Genomic DNA, 22,222 nt, shown 5'->3' with positions numbered 1-22,222 from the left:
CTCCTCTCCTCCTCCTGCCAGGGATCCGTTGTGAAAAGTTCACATATATCCCCATGCCTGTGTTTGCACAGTGCCCACTCAAGCCCATCCCCATTCTGTGGATGCTTCTCTTGCTAACCTCACAAGCCACGTCTCTTACCAATCCACCGGGGACTTGTCATGATTTGTCTGACATGCTCTGCAGTAGCATGTGACCTTGTGGACTTCAACGTCATTTTAAAAGCCTATTTGTCCTTGGGATCCACCACCTTACACTGTCCTGCTCTTGCCTGTCTGAACTTCCTGAGCCACTTTCTGGCTTCTTTTTATGACCACCCCACAATGACTGATGCTTCCTGGGAGTCAGCCCTGCTCTGACACCTGTTCCCCATCTGCACCCTCCTTCTGGGGAAACTCCATACATTTCCCTTGCCTCAAATACCACTAATGAGCCAAATATGTCCAAAAATCAGCAGAGACCTAACTCTCACCTCCAGACCCATTTATCTACCTGCCCACTCACCACATCAGTGATGATTCAACTCACAATGACCAGGTCCCAAGTCGAGCAAACCACTTCCCCAAATTATTTGCTTCTCTCTCAGGGTTTCCAAACTCACTTGTTTGTGCTAATAATGTGTCTAGCCCTGGGTGTCGCTCTGGACACCCTGCCACCCCACATTCACGTATCAATGAACCATCCATCCACTCTCCTGAATCTACCTACAGGTTATCCACTTCTGATTTATTTCCAATCACCTTTCACAATCTCATAAAATATATCATTTCCACAGAGTGAACTCTCCTGCACTAGGAACCTAAATTACAAAACTCCATTTTTCCTCTTTGTTGATTTTTTTCTATTTTAGTTACATGTGCAATATTATCTATTTCTTTCAAGATTTAGTTCTTTCTCACTAAACTGGATACTCCCTGAAGACAAGACTAATGTGGATTTTCCAAATTTTCCCACAATAGTGTTCACAATGGCTTTGCACACATAAAGGGCTCACATATATTATGTGTACAATATATATTTGATATTTATACACATATAAAATAGAAACATTAAAACTTTATTTCCTGAAATATTCTAAATCCATCCACTTAACTACTCTTATGCAAAGATACCACCTTTAGAGTGGTACACTGCAATACATTAGCAAGAATAGTTTAAGATTCCAAATCCTTTCTCCTCGTAATCCAATCATGAGATTCTAGTCACAGTGATCTGTTTAAAATGCAAAAGTGATCAGTTCATCTTAACTTTTAAATCCCCTATTTCTGTCTTCAGCACATATTTCTCCTGTTGTCTTATCATAATTATTACTACTACACTTTTCATTCCCTGATATGTTCCAGTTTGGAGGGAAAACTATGTGGTCATTCGATTTTTAGAGCACTTACTACATACAAAGCTCTGGTAGAAAACCCGTGATCTACAAAATAACTAAACAGACTGACTGCCCCTGTTTGATTTAGTCTTAGTGGGAGGAAAGAGATGATAAACAGCAAAGGATGTATAACGTGCCATGTAGAAATCACTGCTGTGATGAACAATAAGGCAGAGAGTGAGAGTTTGAGCTTGAGCACATTCTCAAATTACTTGTGTATGTGTGTGTGTGTGTGTGTGTGTGTGTGTGTGTGCACATGCTCATGCCTGCTGCCTGGATGGGATGACCTGCTTCCTCCTGTGGGGTTGGGGAACCTCCTATGCCTTGGGAAATTTCCTCCATGTGCACTTAATATGCACTTTGTCATCCATGTGTATTAGTCAGGATTCTCTAAGAAATAGAACCATAGAATATATATAAACTTATAGAAGTGGAGATTTATTGTAGGAATTGGCTCACAAGGTTATGGAGGTTGAGAAGTCCCACAATATGCCATCTGCAAGCTGGAGAACAAGAAAAACCAGTGATATAATTTAGTCAAAGTCTGAAGGGCTGACAACCAGGACCTCTGATGTCCAAGTGCAGAAAAAGATGGACATCCCAGGTCTGGAGGAGACAGTGGATTCAGCCTTTCTTTCCTTTTTGTTCTATTGAGCCCTCAACAGATTAGATGATGCCCACTTACACTACTGAGGGTGGCTTTGTTTACATAGACTATGGAATCAAATGCTAATCTCTTCCAGAAACATCCTCACAGACACACCCAGAAATAATGCTTCACAGTCTATATGGGCACCCCTGAGGCCAGTCAAGCTGACTCCTAAAATTAACCATCACATCACGGCTTTATCCAACCAAGACGAACAGAGATATCACAATGTGACCTATGTCATTTAAATTTTCCAGAACACATGTTAAAGAAAGTAAATACAAACAGATGAAACTGGATTTTATAACATTTTTATTTAACCCAAGATATCTAAATATTATCATTTCAAAAGGTAGTCCACATCAGTACAAAGAACAAGATACTCAGGTTTTCTGCTCCCTTGGTCTTACTGGTAAATTTTAATGAATACTGGCTCCTCAGATAACTTAATATGATCCAATTTATGATTTTCTCTCATCTATTTTAGCTTTATTGTATCAAAAGAAAATCATTTTTTCCTTATTGTCAAACTGCTCTGCTATCTCTTTTATAAAAAATTAAAGCTATATATTGTGTTTATGTTAGAAATGAAATTAAGAATTTAAGTAATAAAGAAGGAATTGATTCCAGCAAAGGCTGGTGTACTAAAACGGAAGACAGTTCAAGAGCAAATCTTCCAAGAAAACCACTGGGTCAATGACATTGGAAAATTCAGGGTAGAATTAGAGTACACAAGGGATGTGATTAAAAGGGGAGTAGTGAGAATGTGGAGAGGAATTGATATCAGAAGTGAAAATACACAAGCATGTTTCAAGTTGATGAAAGACATCAATCCACAGATTCAATTAATTCAACATTCCCTAAGCAGAGTGCATACACACAAAATATTAATGAACTAAACTATGGTCTAAAAACCAAAGTTAACGTAAAGGATTTTAGGGACTATAGATGCCAAATAAGCAAGAAAAAGGCCAATTGGTGATTTCTAACCATAAATAAAATAAAATGGACATCAACAGAGCAGCATTTTTAAAATGCTAAAAGAAATCTCATGTCAAACCAGAATTCTACACCCAGCAGCAACAGTGCCCCAAATAAAGATGTCCTAGAAAAACTTAAAGTGAAACTTTTCATTGTTAGCAGCCTTGAATTAGACAAAATACTGGAGTGAGTTATCACATCCAAAGGAATATAATCTCAGGTTGAAAACCAGGAATGGAGGAAGAACTGAAGAGGAAAGGAAAGGATAATTTGTAAATAAATATAAATGAATTTTATTTTGTGAAGTAATTCTAGAAATCTCTCATGGAGATTAAAATATATGTAGAATAAAATGCATGAAAACAGTAATACAAACGTCAGGAAGCTTAAAAATAGAATTGAAAGTGTTGAAGGTATTAGCATTTGGGGGAGGGGGTAAAAGTAATTATTCATATTAGACTGTATTAAGGATTCAGGATTTAGCCATTAGTGCAATTAAACACAGATTTCTATATGATTCCAACTAATAAGTTTATAGAGGAAACAATGGAATAATAAAAGAGTTAAATCAACATCAGTGAAGTAAAGAGAGTAAAGGAACATTAATTATTCAGGTCAAAGGGAAGGGAAAGAGTAAGACGGTTGAAATAATTACAAGTTTACTGGAAATTACATGAGATGTAAATGCACAAAATACTAATTTGTTGTTAATGGCTGTGTGATATATTCTAGAGACTTGTTAATAAATATTTTGGACATTCTTTTATTGATAAACGTTTACACAGTCTCTATTTTTCCCTATTCAAACATAACTTGTATGGACATTTTTGTACATATAAACTTTCATTCCTATTTTTACAGAAAATATCAATAGTGGAAGAAAAAGGAAATATTAAAATGTTGATAGAAACTGCAAATACCACCTCCCCACACAACTGTATGAAATTTTTTCGTCTACCAACAGTATCTGACAGTGTCAATAACCCCACATTTTTGTGTTTAGGTATAAAGCTTTAGGAATCACTCAAATTCCATTGATAAGAAACAGGAAGTCTCCTCTTGATTATCCACTGATTGGATTATCCACTCCCTCCCTCCATAAAAGGGGAATCAGAGGCAGAACTCACTGTATTTTCCAGCAATCCAGGGGCTGTCTGCACATCAGGAGTGGGGTCAGCAGGACAACTCTGCAGCCATGGAGGAACCTGCATCAGCCTCTTTTCCAAGCCAGCCTGTTCTGGTGAGTGTGGAATCCATATGGACAGCAAGAGTGTCCATTTGTACACTTGGTCCTTCTGTGAAACCTCTTTAAGTGAGCAGGCAGTAGCTGTTAAAACAAGAAGATACCTTATTGAAAGTTGTTTCCCAGGTGTCAATGTTTGTTAAGTAATGTTCAAGTTATTGTACTTTTTTCTATGTGAAGTTTTCTGGGATAATAGGCTAGATGGTTTTGTTTTATTTTTAACCAACAACATCACTAGGAAGTGGTGTAGTATTCGGCCCTGCACTGTTTAAGTTGTTCCCCTCTCTGGAAAATTCTTTACCCACAATGCGCTTGGTCTTTTTTAAGAAAAATTCAGTTCTGTGCTCAAATATCACCTCATCAGTTAGTCCTTTCCTAATCTCTTCATCATCAATAATTACGTAGTTAATTTCTTTCTCCCTTCATCCGTCCTTGCCACTTTTCCTCTATCCCTCCCTCTTTCTCTGTCTCTGTCTTGGCCTTACTGTTTATCACAGCACTTAATTATACCTAACACTATAATAGAGATTCCTCAGTCTGTTTATTAACTCTTTCCTCTCACCAAGATTAAATAAAGAGGGGCAGTGACTTTGCTAAGTTCTGGATCACAGGTTTTAGTACATAACTTGGCATACTATAGGTGCTCAATAAATGGGAGGATCAACTAATTTTCCCTCCAAACTGGGACATGCTGGGGAACGAAAGGGGTGGTATTAATAATTATGGCAGGACAACAGGAATGAAGTGAGGTTTACGGTTTCACTTTTAAAAAAATATCGTCTGAAGACAGAAATGAGAGATTTAAAAGGAAAAGTGCATTGACTAGATTTACACTTTAAACAGATTATTATGACTATAATCTTATAATGGATTACAGAGAAAGGATTTGAAGTCTTAGTGATAATTTATTGTAGTATACCACAAAACAGATTATATCATTGTATAATTGTGGTTGAGTGAATTTCTTTGAAAAATTTAGTTCTTTTTGGAATTTGAATAATTTCTTTCAATAAATATATCTAAGCACCTTCGATGGGCAAAGAAATGACTGAATATGGCAACATAAAACATTAAAGCCCACATTAGTCTTCTCTTCATGGAGTATCCAATTTAGTGAGAAAAACACTATGAAATAAATAGATAATACTATACACATACAATTAAAAATTGAAAAAAATTAACACAGAGAAAATGTGATATTAATTTTGATGGCTGGATCAGGAAAGGTCACTCTGTGGAAATGGTATTTGGTAGGGAATCTGAAAGGTGCTAAAGAATTATTCACAAGTTGAGAATCTTTAGGTGGATTCAGGAGGGTGGATGGATGGTTCACTGATGAACGAGTGTGGGGTGGCAGGGTGTCCAGAATGACACTCAGGGGTAGACAGGATATTAGTACCAACAAGTGAGTTTAGGGGACCCTGAGATATGGGTGATTATTTGGAGAACTGGCTGTTTCAACTTGGGACCTGCTCACTGTGAGCTGAGTCGTCGAGTTGTCACTGATGTGGTGAGTGGGCAGATGGGTATTTGGATCTGAGGGTGAAGTCAGATCTTGCTGACTCAATGGGCATTTCTAGTTCATCAATGGTATCTGAAGCCAGGGAAATGGATGGGATGGCCTAGAAGAGGGTGTGGATGTGTAACAAATGTGGGAGCAGGATTGACTTCTAAGAAGCATCAATTGTTCTGTTAAGCCAGATAGTGGAGCTGAGAGTAACAGGGAGGAGTAGGAGGAGAGAGGAAGAGTCAGGGGAGGAAAAATGGCTATTTACAGTGGATGCAACTGTGTGATGGGAATATGGTCTGTGTGAGTTATTTATGTATGAACAGGAGAATATTTGAGTGAAGATGGGATGTGGGAGTGCAAGTGAAGTGAGCACCTAAGGGTTGAGAGGTAATATGATTTCATTGGAGACGAGGCATTAAAGGAGCTAGGAAAATGAGGTGATTGTGTCCTAAAGCAGAGTAAAAGAGAGACACTGAAAACCTAAATCTTGGGATACAAAGATACCTGTGATCTGTGGATCCACATGATGGTGGGTCAAGGGGTACCAGCATGTGTTTAGTTGACTGTGACAAGGATGGGAAGGGGGGACATCCTCAGAGGACGGTAGAGGGAAACGGTCTGGAGGTGGCACTGGGTAATGATGAGAGCTTTCTGTCCTTGACTCATATCAGCTTGATGTCCCAGGATCTACTTTTCAATGTGAGGGGCCTGTGCCAGCAGCATCAGCATCATCCGGGAACACCTAGACGTGCACGTTCTTGGCCCCACCCTGGACCTACTTGGGTTGAGGTCCAGAAATCTGAATTTTAACAACCCTCCAGATGATTGTGATGCACAGGCCAATCTGAAACACATTTCCCCAGGGAGAGAGGAGGGTGGAAGATCCAAATGAGCTGAAAATGTTCTTCATTTTATTCAAATTGCACATTTCATTTTGTTTTCAAAGGGGAAGCTCAAAAGAAATAGGATGCCCCAGACTTCAGAGAAGAAAAGATAAGTCCATTTAACTAAGACCAAGCAGAGACATCGGGAAAGGTCTGCACTTCCTACAAGACTCACCAGCTGCATTTTCCAGAGGCCTGTCACAAGGATACCTTCCCACCCTGGCAACGAAGTCAGGTATAGTCAACGGGAAGAGACCTTGCAGAAGCCCCAGCAACTCTGGGCACACAGGAGACTGCAGGGACTCCAGGCCTGCAGCAGTGAAGGAGAACTTTTAAGTACTTTCGATATCACAAATACCTTAAAAATAATTGCACCTCCTAGTCCAGGTGAATCCCTGGGCTGTGTTGGTGCTGGGTCTCTACACACCAGCCCCGAGCCCACCGCTGCACAGTCTTCAGATGGGGCAGAGATGATCCCAGGAGCGGGTATCTGTCTCTCACAGCCACTCTGCAGACAGCCGGTAACTTATGGAGACATCTGCAGACAGAGTCTGAAAGTGAAAAAAGCAAGGGTGAGGCCCTGAGGGCAGACAGGTTTGCCAGGGAGGCAGAGAGAGCAAGGAGCCAAGAAGGATGTTCTGAGACCTGATGGAAAACAGGAGAAGGTCCTGCTGAAGAAGCCGAGTGGTGTGGCCCTGGGGAAGCGGTTCCCCATGAGCAGCCCTCAGTTTCACTCCCTCATTTAATGTTACTCCTGCTTCTTCTGGACCATTATGCTTGGTTGTGTTAAAATTATACTTTCTTAAACTCTTGAGAGACAAAAATGAAGAGTAGATGGTCTTGTGGGGGAGAGGGAGGGTTTCGTGTGACAAGAAAGAAGATCTGTTTGTCCTGGTACACTGCAATTTCTGTTTACCATGATTTTTATTCACTTTTATATTAAATTCTTCCGAGGTAATTTAGCCTAAGGTATTATTTAGTATTTTTAGTATAATATTTTCTTATAATTCTTATACTCAGGAAAGGATGATACCCACTGAAAACAGCTCATTTTTTAATGTTAAATTAATTTGAGTCCATAAAAATCTTATTTTATTAAGCTTGCTTTTATATCTCATTCTAACATAAGTTCCATGCTTTTTTTTTTTTTTTTTTTTGCCAAATGCTAATTCAGACATGAGACATTTTTACTCACCCCCAGCGGCTTCCCCACGGGCTGGGTCCGCGGGCTCAGCGCGGCTCAGAGGCTGCACCCCCGGGGTCAGTCCCCGCGCGGACACCGGCGCCAGACTCCACGCGGCCATCACGTCCGGAGGATGCAGCCGCGGGGACACGCGCGTCCTCGTCGTGGGCGGAGGACACGCCGCTGTCCGGCCAGAGCGCCCCGCGCCGTGGGCAGCGGCGGGGCCGGGGGAGCGGGGAGGAGGGCAGCGGGGACCGGGTCCACGACCCTCCGTGGGGGCGCTCGGGGCGGCTCGGGCGCGTCGAAGGCTCCGGGCTCCACGTCCACGGCCCCATCCAGCGCGGTCGCCTTCATTCTCCGCCGTCCTCGCCTCCGCTTCCTTCTGAGGCGCCAACCGCCTGTTCTCGCTTCACCGACCACGACCTGTCAGCTCTTCCCAGCGGCCCCGGGGCTCGGCTCTCTCCGCCGCCTCTCGCCGCTTTTCGGCTGGGCTCGGCTCCCCCCGCCAAACCTCGGGTCCTTCCGCCCGACCTCGGCCGTTTCCTCACATCCTCGGCTCTTTACGCCCGTCCTCGGTTCCCTCCGCGTGTCTCCGCCGCTCCTCGGCTCAGTGGTTCCCTTCGGCTCTCTCGGCCTGGTTTCGGATGACGGTTGCTGTCTGAGGTCCTGTTGCCTTTAGCTTTGGAGGGAACTGGTGGTCCCTTGCTAGGGCTTCTGTCACCTCTACTGTTGGATGCAGATTGTGAGTATCACTTGCTGGGGCTCCATAAACTCTAATCTTGGGAGGTGCACTGGGGGATCTCTTGCAGTGGCTTCCATCATCTGTAATTTTGGGGGATTAGTTCATTGTGTTTTTAAAAGCATATTATTTGGAGAAAGTTTAGACTTACACAAAAGTTGTAAAACTATACAGGGTTCTTTTATACAGTCAATATTCATTATATTTACTTACTTTTTTTACTGCTGATAATTATCGCTAACGTTATGTGTCTCCACATGGAATTCTTTTGTTTCAGCCTGAAGAGCTTTCTTTAGTGTTTCTTGAAGTACAGTTCCATTTTTGATGAATTCTTTCAGCTTTTGTTTTTTTAAACCCCCTTTGAAAAACATCTTTAATTAGTCTGCATTTTTGTAGAATGTTTTTCTTAGGTCTCAGAATCTTAGATGGGTAGGGTTTTTTTCTTTTTCCATGAACCACTTTAGATGTCAGATGTCATTCGTTGTTTTCTTCTTTTTTTTTTTTAAGGTGAATGCTTTATTTATTTTTGTGTGTGTGTGAGGAAGATCAGCCCTGAGCTAACATCCATGCCAATCCTCCTCTTTTTGCTGAGGAAGACTGGCCCTGGGCTAACATCTGTGCCCATCTTCCTCCACTTTATGTGGGACGGCACCACAGCATGGCTTGACAAGTGGTGCATCGGTGCACGCCCGGGTTCCGAACCTGGGCCTCCAGCAGCGGAGCACGGGCACTTATCTGCTATGCCACGGGGCCAGCTGCTCATCGTCTTCTTGTTCTATAGTTTCTTTTGAAAAGTTATGGGTCTTATTGTTGCTCTTTTAAAAGCAATGTGTCCTTTTCCTTTGGTTGTTTTAAAGAATTGCAGTTTGTCTTTCATTGTCTACAATTGTCCATGTTTCCTCCCTTTTCTTCATAGTTATTTTGAAGTGCTTGTCTGCTAACTCCAATCTCTGCATTGTCTCTGGGTCTGCTTCTATTGATTTATATATTCATAATAGAGAAGGTTTTCCTGCTGCTCTGCATGTCTAGTAACCTTTCATTGTATGCTGGATCTTGTGCACAATACCCCGTAGAGGCTCTTAATCGTGTTACATTCCTCTAAAGATTAGGTTTTGTCAGGGCAGGCAATTGTACTACTAATGGATCACCTAGAACCTATGATGGCTGGGTTTTAGCCTCTAAAAGGACAGATTTATTTCAGTTTTTTCAAAGGGTGAAGTCCTTACTCTTAGTGTGACATTTCTAGGGTCATAATGGGAACCCAGGGTTTTTTATCAAGGTCATTCCACTCCAGATGAATCCGAAAACCAAGCTCCAACTCCTGGGATGTGTGACCTCTGAAATTTCTGCCCAATATTCAGTTTTCAGTGGTTTTTCTCTTCTAAATCTCCTAGAGTCTTTCCCTTCATATGCACAGCTTAGGTGTTATTCAGGGACCTGAAGGGGATTCTTAGGCATATTTTGTGGGCTGCCTCTTTGTGAATTTTATTTTCTCTTGGAATATGCTTCAAAGGTGTTTCAGGATCAGGTTGTATTTTACCTACCCCAGCCCTGGCATCAACCATTTCTCGAAAGAGCCCTGGTTCCTTCTTTTTCCTTTTTGTTTAGAAGAGTACTTTAGAAACCACGATTTGAGTGATAGGTGTTCTCATTGCTACTGGAGTATAATTGCTTCTAGGCCTTTTGAGCCGATAGGCCTTGGAAATATATGAATGTATACTATCCTCTACATACATACATTGTCTGTCTATGTCTGTCTGTCTGTCTGTCTATCTATCTATCTATCTCTATCTATCTATCTATCTATCTATCTATCTATCTATCTATCTATCTATCTACATACCTACCTATCTATCTATCTTTCTGTCTTTCCTTCCTTCTATCCATCCATCCATCCATCCATTCATCAAAAGCATGAATTCATACTGATGCTTCCAATTTTAATCCAGCACCCAGTGTTCATTCTAGTCTTCTCTCTTCCCTTGTTTGTAACATCTTTCTTTGACAGTGAGAAACTGGCTCTCATGATCTATAATATATTAACTTAGCTGTTCAGCCCTAGTACATAAATAAAGTAGTTTAAGAATTGCTAACCCATACCCTTCTGAGAAACAAATTTATGAACTAGGCTCCAGGATTTCTGGTCAGTTCTTTTTGTATCCAGCCTTACAGTATCTGGTCTTAACACAGGTTTTCAAAGTAAATTTCATTTCCTTCTCATACCCTTCATTATGGTTATTTCATTTGTAATACAATTAGGTTCATTTTATATAGCTTCTATTCCATTTTACATTCCCTCCACTAGCTGGTGGATTAAATTTTTTTTTTTAACCTACAGTAATATCCACTCTGTTATGTACAATTCTGTGGGTTTTGGCAAATGCATAGAGTCGTGTATGCATCTACACCATCATGACTGAGCATGATACACACGTGAACACATTCATGATAGAACAATTCCATCATTCCAAAATTCTATTGTGCTGCCCCTTTGTAGTCATCCCCCTCTCTTACTCCTTATCCCAGGAAACCATTGATTAATTGTCCTTCCCTACTGTTTTGCTTTTTCTCAGACGTCATACAATGGAATCAAACAATAAAATGCCTTTAGTCTCTGGCTTCTTTCACTTAGCAAAATGATTCTAATTTAAATTGAGGTATAAGTTACATGCAGTGCAACATACAGACCTAACGTAAAATTCAATGCATTCGACAAACGCATATGCCTGTGTAACCTACACTCCTATCAAGATGTAGAATACTCTCCTCATCCCATAAAGTCCCTTCATGTCCTCTCAGCCAGTCCCTACTTCTGCACCACCTCTTGCCACAACTTGCGCTTAGATGCAACTGCTATTCTGTTTTTTTTCTATCACAAATTATTTTTTACCTGTTATTGAAATTCGTACAGTATTTGCTCTGTTTGTGTGTGGCTTATTTTGGTCAGTATAATCCTACAATGAACTTTAATTAATTCATAATAAAAGATGATATATAATGTTTACTATATACCAGGGTGCCTCATAAGTGCTTTACATATATTAACTGATTGAATCCCTAATACAAGTCTACAGAGTAGGCACTCTCATTGTTCTCGTTTTACTGATGAAGAAACCTTGGCACAATAAGTTTGTCACTGGCTTGAGGTAACCATGTCTAAAGGAGAGAACTGAGACTGGACAGAACAAGAGACTGAACTGCAGTAGGTTAAAAATGGAGACAACAGTTGATCCCATAGAGAGCATCAAGCGTGTCTCAAATTGAGGCAACGGTAGTAGGCCATTGTACCCCCCACATGAACCACTCATTGGAAATGGGCTGCCATTGGGAGTGGTCATAATTTTAGGTGTGCCACTTTCCTTTGGCCCAAGGAAATTCCCAGAGAGAGTGGCAGCACGAGCCCTTAAAACACTTCTGGCAGCTACAAGAGTGAATGACTTAGTCCCAAAAGAAGAATCTTGGAAATATATCACTGTCTCCATGATGGTCCATCACTTATGCCCCTCAGATGCACTTGCTTCTTAAAGCCAGTACACGCAGTGTTCTGGTTGGTCATGCTGACTGGGGAAACTTACAAGAGGAAGATCAGTGGGACAAATAACAGGCAGCTCTGAACAGCAGCTTTTTGGTGCTGCAATTGATACTTACCATCCCACTCCTCCTACTCTCCCATTTAGATTGACAAGCACCTCTGCTGGTCTAGGTGGTTTACCTGGAGGGATGATCCAGATGCTCATCCCTGAGGTGTCTGAGCACCTGGTCACCATGCCCTTCTCAGGATACAGCTGCTGCACTAATTTATCAACAAAATTGGGGAAAGAATATCAAAAGATATCCAGGTGGGCTACCTGAATGCCCCATGTCTTCTCTGTCCTGACTGTATAACAGAAGGCCCATGTCCTCTGGAAGAATTACCCATGCCAGAAGACATGATGGCTTCTTTCCTTGTGCTGGCATCACAGCAGTCATAACATTCAATGGGATTCATCCTTTGTCTCCTGGTAGAAGTGTCCACCCTATAGGAACCAGGACATTTATGTTGATTATCGTTTGCACTTTCCTCCCAAGAACGCCATAACCGATCTTACATGAAGAACACTTGTGGAGGCAACTATTTTAGACTACACATGGAAGTATCAATGCTTTGAGAGCACTCAGGATGTTACACTAGCTGATACAATTCCTGGGCAGAGATATAACCTTCAACCCAGTTGACTGACAGGAGTAGATTCTCAGAAACAAAAGGAATGAACAATTCTGGATATCTTCCATTTGCCCCAGCAAATCCACTTTCTCTCTTTTGCTGTACCCAGGAAGGTTAATAAAGATGATCTACATCAATGGGCTTCCTTGTCTCCTGGCTTTTGGCTGGGTTTGGCCAATGGGACATTAGCAAATGACGTAAGCAAAGGCTTGAAAAACATTTGCTCATTGTTGGTACTTATCCGTCTCTGGCTGCCCCTGGGAAACCTGTGGCTGTCAATATGTAAATGAGTCTAGATAGACTGCACATTTCCATCACTCCAAGTGACTTCAAGTCAACCATCAGATATGTGAGTAAGGTCATCCTAGACCGTCCAATCCCAGCTGAGCCACCAATAGGTCCAGATCAAAATAACTGCCCAAATAATCCACAGAATATTGAGAAAAAATAAATTATTTTTTTTATTTTAAGCCACCAAATTTTAAGACAATTTGTTATACAGCAGAAGCTCACTGATACATGATACTATTATTTAAATATGTCCTTTCATTATATGTTTAAATACCACAGATTTCTATCTTTATCCAATATTTTAGGCTGGAATAGTCCTCTCAAGATTCAGATTCTAAAAGAAAATCTGAGACCATATCATCTTTCATTGTACTTTCTCTCATCCTTCTTTTCAACCAGACATTTTTAACCGTATATATTAAGAATAACTGTACTAATTCTGAGATATTGGATATTCTCCTGTGTTGTCATCCACCACTGTTTTACACTGGGGATTTTTACTTTTAATTTTAGCCCCATAATCCATTTGGAGTGATTTACTTGTGAATAATGTTACTTTATGGCCCAGTGTTTTATTTTGAAAGTGGATATCTTATTGTCTATAAAACAACTACCGTACCATTTTGAAAGTGGTTTTAAGTATATTTATTCTGAATAATGCTTGGAAAACTGAATTCTTTGAAACACTAATTCTTTTCATTCATAAATATAGTTTGTCTCTCCGTTTAATTAGAGCCTTATGTCATTTGGTATATCTTTATAATCTTCTTTGTGTAACTTATATAACTTATAACTTCATATTGAATAGATCCAATTATTTTAAATGCTTATTTTAAATAATTCATTGCTCCAAAAGCTAGAAAAATTATTTACGTTTAAACTAGTTGTTGCTAATATAACAGTAGTTTTGATTTTTCATATAGTTATCTAGTATTGTTTCACATTACTCAACTTAATTACTAGTTCTAAATTTTATGTTATTTCCCACTAAAATATTAGATTTTTCTCTTCTTCTCTAATATTATTTACCTCTTATTCTTTCTAGTCTTATTTTTCCATGACTGGGCTCTCCAGTGCCACACTGAATCACAATAATGTTTGCCAGTAGCATTTTCCTCATCTTAAGCATAGTGTAAACACCAGATAAATTCCTTGTCAGGGCAGAGCAGACATCTAAGAGAGGGAAAGTAAAAATATGAAGAGGAATCATTTCTGCCTAGGAGTCAACAGACTTCTCTCTCTTGGTTATTTGTTGCTAAGACATGACAATGTGGTCAGCTGAGAATTAGAGAATCCTACCCTAGTCTCAAGAATTAATCATGGTCAAATCTCTTAACCTCTTTAGACCTCAGTTTCTTCATCTGTAATATAAAGAGTTTGAAAAGTGTTTTTGAGTTCTAAACTTCTATGATTTCAAGGTACCCTTTACCCAGATGCACTTGGCAAAACCAGAGTGAATTTTTAGTTATCTTCTTCTCCATCAACATTATTATCCACATCATCACTTAGAGACACAGTAAGTGTCTACTTTTGCATGACACTGACCAAATTAAGTTCCATTTCAGATCACTGCTTATAAGGATAGTAAATCAATAGCTAATTGTTGAGAGAGAAATATAGTGTTGGCACCTGCTGGAACCAGCAGACCGTAGGCTAAAAGGTCTTTCTTTTGTAGTGAGACTGTGCAAACATTCCCTAATGAGACACAACACAATTCTTGTGTACTTAGCAGGATATAAAAGGGAGCTTTGAATCCATGGTTATGAGCAAATAAGAACATGCGTTTTCAAAAAGTTAACTAATGATGCCATTTGCCTGGAATGCGGCTCTTCTCTGGTGTATAAAGAGCAGACGTACTTAAGGCCATTTTCATTCCTTCAACAAATATTAACTCAAGGCCTACCACTTGCTGCAAGACAGCAGTGATCTATACTAAGAGCATTTATTCTAGTGGGGTGACACAGACTACAAACAAAAAGAGACATTTGAGGTGATCACTAAAGTTACATATGCATCAATCTTCTTTCATTTTGGACTATTTTCAACCATTTCCTCTTTTCAAGCTTCTCCAGAGCTCTAAGCATGGACTTGAAAATCTAGAAAGCATGAAACCAAAATTCCTTCTTACATCACCACTCTTTCAAAGACATAGTGTTTATCATGTGAGTGTAAGCCCTGCACAGAATGTATTATATGGTTGCTATGGTTGAGATTATGAGCAGACATAAAAGATGTCTCTAATACTAGGTTCCTATGGATCAACACTATTTCATCACTTTCTTGAGAGGAAAGATGATGCTATGAAGGGAAAACAAAATATTACATGGAATTCACACTCAAAAATATGTTTCCATCCTAGTTGTGTTATTTAATGTGGGGTGACCTTGGGCAAGGCAGTTACTCCTTCAGAGACAGCAGTAATAACACCCTGAAAAGCATTCTATAAGAATTAAATGAAACAATGTATCAGAAATTGTTCTGTAAATTGCAAAGCAATTACAGCCAGATTACAGGCCAGCCAGCAAAGCAATTTACTTCATCTTATTTTTCTCCTAATAATATTTTCCTCTTCAATCTTTTTTTATGCTACACAATCTTTCTAAACTTAGTTTTATCATTTATTCAATAATAATAATATATCAAAAATGGTTGTATATTGGAAATTTCATATGATTCAACTTAATTAATAGGCGTCCACAACAGTAAGTTTTATTATAATTATAGTGAAAATTTTCATGTTGCCTTACCATGTGCAAGGCATGTTCTAGGCACCTGACATGTATTCACTCATTCAATCCTCACAACAATGTTTCGAGCAGACAATATTAACTTCCATTTTACCTACGAGGAATGTTAGAGGTTCTGTAATTGTCCAAGGTCACAGAGCTGGTACTCAGGCAGTCTAACTCCAAAATCTGTTTTAGGAATTCACTAAAGGGTGTGGACCTCTCTTACATGCTGAAAGAACCCCCCTGGTGTCTGGTTGGTGAATGGACCAGAGAGGACTAAGTGAGGAAGCACGTGGCTACTGAAATGATCCAGGCAAGCAATTCTGAACTCAGTATATAACTTAGAAAAATTTGTCACACTTTGGTGATGGATAGGATGTGGAACAAGAGGAAAAGAGAGGAGTCAAGGATAACTATCAGTATATCTGTTTTTTTTTTTTTTTGCCTGAGGAACTGCATAAATGAAAACATTTACTATGGTTTGTACACAAATATTTCATAGGGGAATTTTGTCTGCAAGAATGCAAAGAGGGGGTACATCCTTGCACTATATCTTTGAACGTAAGTGTCTAGGTAGAAACTTAACAAGGATGCCCTAAGGAAGGAGATGACAACATAATGCATCTAGAAGTAATACATCTATACCCACAGAGGAAAATAAATGCTACATATTCAATAAAAATAATTAGAATTAGGCCAGACTAATTCAAAGATGTTCAAACCCTGAACCCAAGTTCTCACCTCTCCTACCTCACAAGGGATACAGCTTTGGGTCATTCCAGTGACCCAGCGAGTCCCAGGTCCTGCTGTTGCCCAACCTGGAGGGGCTCCACAAAGTCCTTTGACTTATCATCATGAGGTTGAGGGGTAGGAGTGTGCTAGAGTTCAGAGGAGTGGGGCCAGGGAGGGGCACCATATATCTCAAAACGTTACCTGAGGCAGAGGCTCTCCTACTATTTTTCAGTTGAACTAGATGTTTAACTTCCTGTTGGTTCCAAGTCAGGTCATCAGGGGAGTACAGAGGGCTGCACCATAAGTGAACCGAGGCATGCACCGGAGGTGGTCTGAGATCAGCACTGAAAATGGAACACAGGCTTCCGAGTCGGAAGTGGAACATGGCTCCCATCAGGGTTAATTGTGGGATGAGTGGCACCATCTGAGTTGGAGAATGTGCATGTGCCAGTGGTGGCAGGCAGCTGGTGTAGTGGGCTGGATGTAAGCAGGGAGAGGAGGGAATCTTTGAGGCCAGGGAACCACCAGGCTGTACTTTGAACTGGTTTGAGGGCACAATCCTGGTACGGTAAGATGAAAAATGAGACCAGACTTTGTGAATTTTTGTTTGGCTGATTGAGCCAAAATCTCTCTTGGAATGGAATGGTAGGCGGAGCTGGGACTAAGACAGGTCCCTACATATTGTCAGAAAATAGAAGATGAATGGCAAGACAGTGAAAAGGGGATAGAGAATGGAAGATGCACAAGCAAATAGGGAGGAGGAAAAAAGGGTTCCAAGAGACCAGACTAACCGATTGTCACTTGTCATTTCACTACAGTTTTGACAACAGAAGCAACAGCTATTTCTTCAGAGTGAGGAACTCGGAGGACAGTTTAGTTATGTGGGAATAGTCTTGAAGCTACTTTTTACAGAGCATTTTATCTGCGATTGAGAAAAAGGTCACAATATTCTTATCATTAGTAAAGACTGGGGAAGGGTGACAGAAATTGTGCGAGTTCCACTCCCCCCACCAAAACACACATACATTCTATTTGGTGCTTCCACTGCATAGAAAATACCTTCAGGTATAACTGGTCACACGCGTCATGAAACTATATTGGCAAACCCAGTTTCACAGATTTTTGTTGTAGTGGTCATAGGAATGGATGGATTGGGTTATTTTTCTGTGCCTTGTTTTCACGAAATCAGTCGTTAGTGCATTTGTATTAGGCAATTTGTGCTGTTCAAGTGCCTTTCTCTTTCTAGCTCCATCCCACCTTTTGGATCCTATGTGACCCTTACTTGATCTTATCTATCCAGAGCAATTACACATCATACTCAATGATGAAAGTTTGAAAGGTATTCCTCTAAGATCAGGAACAACATAAGGTTGCCCACTCTCACCATTCCTATTCAACATCATACTGAACATTCTAGCCAGAATAATCAGGCAAGAAAAAGAAAAGAAAAGAAATCAGAATAGGAAAAGAAGTTAAATTGTTTCTATTTGCAGACGATATAATCTTACATATAGAATATCCCAAAAATTCCATCAAAAACAGATTTAATCAACAAATTCAGTAAAGTTGCAGGATACAAAATCAACATAATAATCAGTACCATTTCTGTACACTACACATTTCTCTGCCACGTTTCTGCCTTTTGGTGAGACACAATTCAGCCTATAACAATAGCCTTGCCCCAAGTCAGAGGAGGTGGTTTTGAGTGTGCGAGGCCATAAGTTCATGTGATGGTTGCAAAACCTGGAACTCCCTCCCTCAGCCATAGTGTCATTTATGTTTGTGTGTATTGGACGCATCTGGCAGTTCCCAAGTCAGTAGTCATGTAATACCTTAATATATTTCATTTAGTGCAGTATGTCCAAAGTGTTATGATATCAGCGTGTAATCCACACAAAAGTTATTACTGAGATGTCCTCATTTTTTTATACAAAGTCTTTGAGATCCGTCGTGTATTGTGCGCTCACGGCTCCTCACATTTGGGCTGCCCACAGTGTAAGTGCTCAGTGCTGACATGGTGCCAATGACCACCAGATTGGAAGAAAATTAATTAATAGATGTTTTTTAGAGCAGTTTTAGGTTTACAGAAAAATTGTATTGAAAGTACAGAGAGTTCCCATATACTTCCACCTCCCTACACATACACAGTTTCCTCTGTTAGTAGCATCTTGCATTAGTGTGGTATATTTTCTATAACTGACGAACCAATATTGATAACATTATTAACTAAAGTCCATAGTTTACGGTAGGGTTCACTCTTTCTGTTGTACATTCTTTGGGTTTTGACAAATGTATCCCGTGCCGACTATTACAGTGTCATACCGACTAATTGTTTTGCCGCCATAAAAATCCCCCGTGCTCCAGGACCATATAGATCTACAGATGTGACCCTTGTCATTGATGTTTGAGGTAGTGGGGAATATAGGGGTGCTTTCCAGCTAGTATCTTCTGCTTTAGGGTGAGAAAATAAAGGAATTTCCCACATAGTACCTTGTTCTCACCACAGCATAAATAATGGAGGAAACCAATGTTGAAGGGGTGGAAGTAGATCATCACAACGTATTGATCCCTGGGATTAACACGGTGAAAAGAACTGAGGAAGAGGAAAGGACATCACTTTTTAAGAATCAAAAATTTAGCTTTATTTCTGCATTGATCTCGAGCTATAGATTTGGAATTTTCTGAATTCAGCCTGACTATGCTTCCCCAGGCAGGGACACAGGGGTATGTGGCTGTTTCTGCACACATGATTGGTGTGCAGTTCTGCATGGGTCACACACAGAATGTTCTGTGGCTGCCCTGGGCCTTGGGTGTGTGAGGCTGTCCCCTATTTTTGACTTTGAAGGGCATGATGCTGGAATGTTCTTGTCTGAGCCCTGACTGGCATGGGCCCTCTCTGACCCTTTCCCCTTACACCTGAAATTGGCTCCTCTGATTCAGTTCCTTTGCATCATCACAAATGGTGTTGATGCAGATGACTTGTTGACACGGGCTTGGGACCTAATAGACCCAGAGGAGGTGATCCCTGGGGCCTTGCTATCCATGGACATGAAATGAGATCATAGCACCTGGGGCTGGAGAGGATGATCTTCAAACATGTTTTCCAATTTATGTTTTTCACCTGGACACAGGACTTCAGATGCAGAGCCCCAGAGCAGAAAGGGGTCTGGACGTCTCCAGGGGAGAGGAAGAGACTTTGCTGAAAGGAGTCGGTGGGGCATTAGAGTTGCTTCTCCAGTCCACATCATGTATATGTGTGTATAGATACGTGATATATGTATATACCTGGTTAGGCTGCAGGTCCCACCTCCGCTTCTCCCACCCCACACTTCACACAGACTCAGAGATTTGCAGACACTTCTAAGATATTCCTTTTGACTTTTATCTTTCTGTTCCTGCAGTTTCCTCTCTTTGTGTGCAGTTTGGCTGATCCCAACTGCTTCTTGAGAATGAAACCCAGTGCATACAAGGATGGAGACATGGTTGTTGGTGCATTTTCCCCCCTTTATACATTTTTCTCATGTAGTGGGATCAATAAGCCTAGCAAGGATGTCATTTTCCAGCAGTGAGTGCCTCTTTATTTATTTATTTTCTGCTTTATTAGTATGATGAATGATGCCTAGGGGATCTGTGGATGGATAGACCAAGGTGCTCTGTATTAGCTGTCCTGTCCTTCCCCCCTGCACCCCACCTCCCCAAAACTGTTCATAATTAATTTTGTCTCTTCCCACTGACTTTGTTGTTTCTTTCAAAGTGAGGAAGAGACTTTTTAGGTTTTATGCTTTTCTTCCTTTTAATTTCCCATTTTCAGGGCTGGAAGCTTAGTGAGACAGCACTCTCCCCCGATGTACTCCACCGTCTCTGCCCTCCTCCTGCCTTGGCTGCCACAGCCTTGGCTCAAGTGATGTCCCTTAGAAACACAATCCATTGGCAGGAGTTCAATGCAAAGAAGCTACAGAAAAGTGTCCCTTCCACAAAGTCAGGGGTCTGCTAATGTCTCTTTCGTCATGCATGTAATTCCTAATGTCACTACAGGGAGGCCCCTGCTATCTCTGCCCCACCTGCATGGACAGACTTCTTCCTGTGGACATCCGGTTACTCTTTGAAACCTCTTCATATTGTTATTTCACAGTGGGGTGTCCCATGCCTCCCAGAGCTGCAAGCCAGGCTGAGAGCAACAGATCAATAATCTGTGAGATGTAACCCCCACAATCTGATTCTGACTCCCTCGGGCACTTGCACGACCTCCGTTTTTGGATCTTGCCAATGTCAGTTCTGCATCCTAAGGTCTAATGAATCGATTGAGGAGGCAGAATTTCAGGGGATTCCGGCAGAGGGCCTGTGCTCGTGTGAGGAGAGGGGATTTCTCTGAAGACAGTGACTGTGACGTCCCCAGGAGAGGCTGGAGGCTCCGCTTTTGCTGCAGGAGCTGCACACATTGGGGAGCGTCACGGCAGGTTCAGGAATCGGGGCTGCTTCTCTGCTCTGGAAGGCGTTCGCCCCTATCTTGTGTTCTTTTTATCTCTAAATGTTTCTCTGCTTATCTTTTTATTCTTTAATGCTTCCCACATTTACCTATTTTTTTTAATTCCATAATTTCCCATTATGTACTTGCTGTCTTGTTGTCAATGTGTTTAAGGTCCACACGGTCGTTCTGAGGGACACTGCTGATTGTTGTTTCTTAGCCAGTGTCAGGGCTGCAGGATCTGGGGCTGTTGAGTCAGGGAAGCTCTGACCTGATCTCCTGGGGGCAGAAGGCAAGTTCAACTCACATGTCCCCACAGCTTCAGGCACCCCAGATAGTGGATGGAGAGTGTTTCTCGCTGCAGGACGAGAGGTTAAAGGGTGTTCTTCTTGTCCTCTGCTCTCCACTCACCCCGGCTCAGAGGACCTTGTCCCCGGGCAGGTCGGCTCTCTCCAGACATGTGCACTGGAGACTCTGTCTATGTTAAAAGAACATTCTTGCAGTTACAGGAGGTTTTCATGTCCAAGCGGACTTTTCCACTAGGCACAGGGGAACCAGTGCCCACAAGGCTTTAGTGGCCCAGGAGAATGTTTTAATTTCATCTAAAATCAGAAGAAAAAAATAACTTTAAGGACAAAGAAAAGTCTTTTAATATACAAGATTAAGATATTTGTCTTTATAACAACACAGTCATAAGATATGTTTTAGTATTTTTGAGAGAGAAAGAACCTCACAAAGGCAGAAGTGTCTCAGGCCCAAGAAAATCATAATGTGGTCCTCATCATACATTTTATTGTTCTGCTTATAAATATGAACACATTACAAAATTGGAGTTATCTGTCCCCATTCCTCTTTAACATATTTTTACATAAAATATCATAAATATGTTTCTATATGAGTAAATATCTACTTATCCTTGACTAATGACTGTGCTTAAGTAATGATCCTAAGGCCCTTAACCAAATATAATTATTTTGCCTATAATGTATTTGTTATATCCTCGAGGCTAGCATAATATTAATCTAACAGAAATTTGGGGGTTTTTATTTGGTTTCTAATATTTGTTACTATACGTAGAAATATAATGGGCAAACTCATAGACACATATTCTCACTCTACTCTGATTCAATTCTTAGGAGTAAAATGACTAAGTGCAACATTAGGTATATTTTAAAGGCCTTTTAGATATATTGCCGAAGAACTTTCCACATATGTACTACTTGATATTTCCATAAGCTT

The 22,222-nt window shown here is 40.7% G+C and overlaps 1 pseudogene; it reads left to right on the top strand.

Annotated features, from left to right (window-relative positions):
- The first annotated feature begins 6,723 nt into the window (after window positions 1-6,723).
- On the top strand, window positions 6,724-7,672 carry LOC131402010 (methyl-CpG-binding domain protein 3-like 2B; annotated as a pseudogene).
- Window positions 7,673-22,222: the final 14,550 nt, after the last annotated feature.

The sequence above is a fragment of the Diceros bicornis genome (assembly GCF_020826845.1).
Source record: "Diceros bicornis minor isolate mBicDic1 chromosome 3 unlocalized genomic scaffold, mDicBic1.mat.cur SUPER_3_unloc_1, whole genome shotgun sequence".
Lineage (NCBI taxonomy): Eukaryota > Metazoa > Chordata > Mammalia > Perissodactyla > Rhinocerotidae > Diceros > Diceros bicornis.
The sequence above is the reverse complement of the archived record's forward strand: the minus strand, read 5'-3'. Positions and strand labels throughout refer to the sequence as shown.